The sequence below is a fragment of the Physella acuta genome, unplaced genomic scaffold (assembly GCF_028476545.2).
Source record: "Physella acuta isolate Inbredline_101_S28 unplaced genomic scaffold, ASM2847654v3 ptg001194l, whole genome shotgun sequence".
Taxonomy (NCBI): Eukaryota; Metazoa; Mollusca; class Gastropoda; family Physidae; genus Physella; species Physella acuta.
This window is the reverse complement of record NW_026732711.1, coordinates 27079-34673: the sequence shown is the minus strand read 5'-3', so window position 1 is coordinate 34673 and position 7595 is coordinate 27079. Positions and strand designations below refer to the sequence as shown.

Sequence of the window (7595 nt, the reverse complement as noted above, 5' to 3'; positions counted from 1 at the left end):
CAGTAAAAACATGTTTAATAGATTGAATAGAGCGATTAATATAATGCTATACAATAATTTGTGGTAGAAAAAAAAACTGTCAACAAAACAGATCGTTTTAATTTCCCTGACGACCTTATGTAGGCTAAATTATCACTAAAGAGAAATTAATGTTTGCTCTACATTTGAACTGATAAGAATATCACTAATTATATATACTGGAGAGGGGGAGGGAGGGTGATAACGCGTACACAGGTGCTAATTAATTTGAGGTTTTTAAAAGTGCAGGTGTTGATCAGCTGAACCTGTATAATGTACTCGATACCTGCCTGTGAACTTGAAAACCCGAGACACAACCTACCTGTCGCACGCGAGAACTGTGTTTGAGTGCTATAAATAGCCGCGTGTGCGAAATAGAAAAATTTAGAAAACTGGCGAAACCGCTGCGTAATGATTTACGCGAGGAGTTTGTAATTAAGTAGATTTTAATTATATTTAATGAATCACACTACAGGTAAATTACAAACAATTGAAATAGTATAGATTAATTGGTATAGGTAATTGGTGCTAGGGTGGGGTAGAGGGTAGGTGGAATAATGTGATGACTGCGAGATATAATGATTATCCAACCATATAAAGTGTTATACATAGAGAGGTGATGTGTGGTTCACTGTATGTAAGCTGTCTGAAAATAATACAGCTACCATTTATTTTTAACTGGACATTGTGCTGGCCGCACTATCCTTTCATATGCCGAGGTCACAGAAACAGGTGAAATCTACTTCACTTCCTACAGGGGGCGTCAAGTTCAGAAAAGGGAATTTTAAATTTTAGTTTTTCATTTTCTTTTTATGCATTTTTAAAATATTTAACCCTTTAAAAGCAAAGCGATTTTGGCGATTTCTAGTGGGTACTTTCACATTAAAAAACCTTTTTATTCGTAGCACGTGGCTATGAATATTAAAACTACCTTTCCTACCTGTTTGAGTGTTGGTTTACGATTGTTTTACGTGGATATAATTAGCGAAACGTACCTGGCGTCTTTTTAAAAAAATAAGCAAAGCGTGTACCGGTACATGTCAAAAATTTTAAAACTTTGGATTCGCTATTTTGCCGGTGAACGCTTGAACGAAAGTGTTTCCCCCCCCCCCCCCAGCTCAGGGTATGACGCGTGTTCATAGCCTCGGGCTGGACATTAATTTAACGGTCAGTTGTGTGCTGCAGGTCGCCGGTCGACCGGACGTGTGTTGTTGGTGTGTTGCGTTGGGTGAGACTGAGTTGTTCGAAGTGATAGGGATTACATTCTTATACCGTTGGTGAACATAATGTATAACATGCTAGGAAGTAGGTAAGTTAGCGAACACGATTACATGAAGCTTGTTGTTATATAGATCTAGATCTAGCTATAAATATCTGACATTGACTTTGTGTGCATCTAGCATATTTATGCAACTTAGTTCTAAGTTAGTACTCGTAATGCGACAAAAAAGAAACGTTCCTTCATAGACCTAGTGATCCATTGGGCAGGTGAATTAGAATTTATTTAATGTTCCTGGGCCTCGGCATATGAAAAGATGGTGTGTTCAGCACTATACCCTCCTTTACTTTCCTTTAACATACGTCAGTACCCACTGCAGTTGGGTGGACTGGGTGAACACCTAACGGCTTGATGGAGAGGCCACACACTTAATACTTTTATCTGACGGTCTGTAGGGCAAGTTCACTTTTTTCTGTGACCTCGCATATGAAGAGATAGTGTGGTCAGCACTATGCCCAGCCGCCTTTACTTTCCCTAACGTGAGTTAGGTACCCATCAGAGTTGGGTGGGCTCAGGGACGGTCTAGTGACTTGAACCCGGATTCGAACTCGAGACTTACAGGTTAGCAGTCCAGCTCTCCACCGCTAGACCACTTATCTGTAAATACAATGTCCAGGAGAATATAATAATTGTCATGGATAAAATTACAGCACATATCACGCTTTTGATTACTCGTAGTCGTATGGACTTTAAAAAAAACAGTAAACGAAAGGTGTGAGACTGGTGTAATCGGACTTGATTTTAAGTAATAATAGAAACAATAATAATATAACGAATAATTGACTATATTTTTGTTCTCCAAGAAGATGGGGAGAGGGGGAAGGCCGTTGCTGGCTCGACTATAGGCCAAAGTTGGCCAGAAATTTTGTGTTAATTACTGCTATTAGTTTAATTGGACAATCAGCCTGGCATTCGGCAGCCAGCTGAATAAATGGAAATGCCCTTCTCATCAGTCCTGATATTATACCGTCTCATATTTTACACCGTGGGTATTGCCAAACTTAAATTAGCAGCTGAGTGCTTTCTAACGTTGTAGGTAGCACATTATGTTTACTTTGTAACTTTGTATGTAACTCATAATCTGTTTACTTTTTAACAATGTATGTACCCCATAATCTACTTTCTAGCAGTTGTAAATAGCACATAATCAGTTTACTTTCTAACGTTCTATGTACCGCATGAACTGCTTACTTTCTAACGGTTATATTCACTTTTAATCTGTTTAAATTTCAATCGTTGTAGGTACCCCATAACCTACTTTCTAACGTTGTAAGTACCACATAATCTGTTTACCATATTTGTTTATTTATAAAAAGTAAAGTTTCCTTTTCAAACCTGACGGTCTATAGGGCAAGTGAAGTAGAGTTCACTTGTTTCTGTGACCTCGGCATATGAAGAGATAGTGTGGTCAGCACTATGTTTATTTATAAGGGTTTGTATTTTGTAACGTTGACTAAACTTTTGAACAATAAGCAGTATTTGTTTTTTCAAACATTGAATCAGATATTCTAGCATGTCGCGATGTTGCCATTAAAGACTTTCTATCAGCGTACAACGTCCACTATATTTTCAACATCGATCACATTTGCTGTTATCTACTATGATAGCAGGAGCACCTCGTATGCACTCATGTATGCAATTAAGATATTGGATGACTCACTTCATATCATGATCGCATAACCCCTAGTTAAGTAATTTACATTTAGGAATGAATTATCTACTTCTTTTTCGTTTCTAGTGAAACATTTTGTTGAAATTGGGGCAACATTTGATCACCCAAACCGATTCATTTGTCTAATCAATCTTCGATAATTTGAAAAAAAAAGCTGTACATTTCTAATCCTGTAACTTTTAAAATCTGTAACATTTTACTTCTGTAACTTACGCCGCATTCGCCGGGACGTAGTTAAACGTGGGGGACCAGGCGCCCTTCCTGTAACATCGTCCACCCTGATCGCTTGCGTGACAGACGCGCATCAGGCTATACGGGCGTCACGTGACTTTAATTGACAGGGCGTGTTTGAACATATCGGTGACGTTTAACGGCAACACCAACACTTTGGGACAGTGACGTTTAGCGGCCGCAACAAAGTGTCGAGACAGTGACGTTTGGCGGCCGCAACAAAGTGTCGAGACAGTGACGTTTGGCGGCCGCAACAAAGTGTCGAGACAGTGACGTTTAGCGGTCGCAACAAAGTGTCGAGACAGTGACGTTTAGCGGCCGCAACAAAGGAGCGAGACAGTGACGTTTATCGGCCGCAACAAAGTGTCGAGACGTTGACGTTTAGCTGCCGCAACAAAGTAGCGAGACTTTGACGTTTAGCGGCCGCAGCATAGTAGCGAGACATTGGCGTTTAGCGGCTGCAACATAGTAGCGAGACATTGGCGTTTAGCGGCCGCAACAAAGTAGCGAGACATTGAAAATTGCACATTTAACAAACAGACAAACACGTGTATATGTATACACTGTCTTTTTCTCTTACGCACGCATTTGATATCTATTCAATAACTACAAGTGTAACTAGGCCTACTCAATGCAGCATCTTATTATCGTTTTTTTTTAAAATATAACTTATATGTTGCCGTTTATTCTTCCCAAAAAAGATCATATAATACCTGAAAGTTTCACCTTCAATCAACGCCATAACAGGTTTCTCTTTAAGGTTGTGGGTTGTTTACAAATATGAGGCGGCTAGGAATCTGTTTCTGAAATTTTTACCACCTACCCCACATCGCGCGTGCTTCGTTGGTGAGCACCGAAAAAAACAACTCGCGGGAGTTGATTAAAAGTTCACAAGATTATGAACCACCCCGCATCTATCTTAACATCAACTAGGTCATCTTCACAGTTGGTTTGACCTAGTTGGTGAGTACTAGTTCATTTACCGGACAACTACCCCGAAGGCTAGCGGGGTATTTAGGTCAAGTGAGCAGTTGACCTTCGACTTAACTTCCTCTTCACGTGCGTGCACGGTAAACGGGTTCTCAGAAAGAAAAAAATCACTGCGCCTTTGCGTGGAACGCTTTAAATCGGTTTATCGATGGAAAGAAATATTTTGCGCGTCAAAGAAAATACAACGGTGAGCTCACCAAATGTATTGATATGTGCGCGGTCTCAACTCACGTGCAAGTAATTTACATCCAGTCATAATCTAATTATAAAATATTATACTATAATGTAGAGCTTTAGTTTAATGTTAGTGGCTACTGCACGCTAAAGAAACGTAGCTTAGTGTAACGAACTTTCTAGTATTATATCTAGTTTTAAATAGCAGTCAGGTAGTGTTGATGTAATGAAGTGTTTTTAAAGTCCCCATTATTCTTTAATATTCGCTTCTCTCCCCCACCCCCTTACAACTTGTACGAAATTATTTAAGTTTAACTAAACCTACAGTTTTTGTAATTATCACAGTCATTACCACTGGACTAATACTACCTCGCTAACTAAAATCAATTCACCAATACAGCTAGACTAACCACTGACGATCAGTTCAGTGGTTTTTTTTTAAAAACTAACTGCAATTAAATGCACTATATGTGAGTCGAATTGATCTTCTACTCTTTCTTATGATCTTAATTAAGCTTTTACCACCCCCCCCCCCCCTCCCACCGTCCTAGAATGTAAACCCGTCATAAATAAAATGCAGTTTTACACTTTCGAGTAGCGATATAAGTTTTTTTTCTATAAATGTTAATTCAAATTTGGTGATCGTTAGGTGTATTGCTCAATTTATATTCGAACTGGCAAAAAACTACAAATATTATCTTTACAAAAAATATTTTGTTAAAGTGTAAAAGTATAGCGTCGCACTTTCTAAACACCTACCCTGGATCATAAAATCGCAAACGGAATTTTCGCCTGGTACAGTGACTGCATACGGCAACTTCATATCGTCAATAATTTTTTCAGAAACTTCGTAATATTATTTTTAAAGACGAAACAATGTAATTGAATTGTTAACTTCGACACTACGTAGAAAGAGGTAGATTATAGTTTTGATGAGAATCGTAAGCTTAGATGCTACATACTGTGGGACGCTTATGAAAGTGATTGTTATCGATATGCCAACACACTAGATCTATAATCCTTAAGTTTTTTACTAAAAAAATGGTTAATTTTGATTTTAAAAAGTTATCACATTTTTTAAGCACACGTTAAGTAAGGCCGCTTTCCATTGTCTGCACTTCCAGCCGATTATAGATCTAAAACTATTATATTATTTATTCAAGTTAAAACTTAATTAAATAATTAACTTTAATAAAAATGATCTGTGGCGCTAAAACTTCCGTTACTTCTAACGCCGTTTTATGTCTTAAATCAAATATTTTGTCTACAACTCATAAAATATGCACCAATAGTTGCGAAGACAGAACATTTGAGTTTTAATTGGTAGCAAAGAAAACATTTTTGAGCGCTACAGGTAAATTTCACCCAGTAGAAGTTTGTCGAAAGATTTGTCGCTAGCTTTGCTATGACGCCGGTGGAAAAAAAAAAAAACACCACCACCACCAGCTTGCTAGCGACAGCGCGCAAAAATCTTCGCTCGCTGGGAAAACTAGTCTTTGTTCAAAGGGGGACCACTCGCGACACACAGAGTTCGCGTTCATTGAGTTGTAGCGCGGTGCGTGGCGTGGATATTTGCTGCGATAAGTTTTGACTGTAGTTGGACTAGTACTGGATTTACACAGTGGTAGGTTGATGAATGTATTCTTGTGATACTGGTAATTTTTTTATAGCTTTTATGACGCGGTTGTAATGACGTCGTCGTTTTTGTTGACGTGCGAGGTGTGTAGTGTGCGAGCATGCGGACGGGGCTAACACAGCGTGTGTAAACAAAGAAGGTTATTTTAGTTGAACTTCGTGAAAACAAAACGGGGATTACTTTGTTCCGTTAAAATGGTTTGTTTTCTTCTGTTGACATTTTTTTAAGCATTCCTGAAAATCAGTTGGTTTTGTTTTAATTTTTTTAAATTAATGCATTTTTTCTCAATTTAAAAGGCTTTATGTTATTCGTAGGAACTACTTTAACTTCGTCATTTTTATATAATGTTGTCGTGCGCCCTTTGTGGCCAGTTTTTGATGTTGATAGTTCACCGAAACAAAGAAGTCCAATTTTGATTCAACAAAGTTTTCCCATCTTTCGGCTACACACTAGCCTAACACGGCTGTGTTACACCCCTAGGGCCTAGTGTGTTAAGGGCCCAATATCTTACTTAACTTATTTTAAAAACATCGATAGCGTCTTATCTCGCTCATTATGTTACCACTGTTCAAGTAGATAAAGGCCAAATTTGGGTCACCTTTGATGAGAGATGGTGACGTGTGTGTAGTTTTGTTGCCTTCGTGACACTCATCATCAGGCAAGTTCTTTTCATTCTATTATTTTTTGGTATCAGTCACGAAGTCTGAAATAGAATATTTTATGTAAATTTGACTTTTTTTTTCAGCAGTATAAGTTTGTAAACTGCAAAATAAAGTTACTGTTTTAGCTTTTTTCTTTCTTTTTGTTTTCATAACAAATTTGGTGAAAGAACCACTTATTTTAAATGCAATAGGTCCTAATTAATTAGCCTACAGATTAAACTGGCCTATAACTCTAACCCGAATTATAGAAACTTTTGGGTTTAAATAAATCTGTTGATGTAGCTCATCAACTACATTAAGTGCCATATTTTACTGTTTACCAAGGCAACATAGATCTACATGTTATTTTTCTTCAATAGTGCTTTGTTTTAAAATGTATCAATTGGGCTAATTAGACCTGTTCGTTTGTATTGTAGAATTTAGCCCTACTAGAATTGTTTAAAAAAATAGTCCACTCGCTGCTTTCTACGAAGAATGTTGCTTAGCTGGTCTGGTATTCATTATGTGTGTGTTAAAACGGAATCACAATAGGCGTTGCTTTAAGTATTTGAAGACTATTCCTCTTTTTGCTCTATTTATTTCTTAAAAGCGTAAAGTATTCATTGTCCGCTTTTGTTTTGTTCTGTTTTTTATTGCGAATCCAGCACAATTTAATATGAGCCTTTGCGAATTTAAACGGAGTACCGGAAAAACTTGATCGTGATCTGATTGTTGTAATGTCACGCCGTGTAGACATAAGGCCGTAGGTTCCCAGTGACCTAGGCCTGTGTAGCCTTACATCCCTTGCTCTAGGTGAGCCTGACCCAGCGCCTGGTGTACGCTTTGTGTCAGGCTTGACACGGGCGCGCCTAAAACAAATCCCGACCTTCTGCTGTGCTGAGTTGCGTCCCTTGTGCACTTTCCACCCACCCCCACCTCCTCATCTGGTTACAT

At 38.3% G+C, this 7595-nt stretch overlaps 1 long non-coding RNA gene across 1 annotated transcript in view; it reads left to right on the top strand.

Moving 5' to 3' along the window:
* Positions 1-5877: 5877 nt before the first annotated feature.
* Positions 5878-7595, top strand: part of LOC131957002 (uncharacterized) — a 28222-nt gene continuing 26504 nt past the window's right edge. Inside the window, exon 1 of the long non-coding RNA XR_009389017.1 lies at positions 5878-5988. This is a non-coding gene — a long non-coding RNA (uncharacterized LOC131957002). The remainder of the gene's footprint in view (positions 5989-7595) is intronic.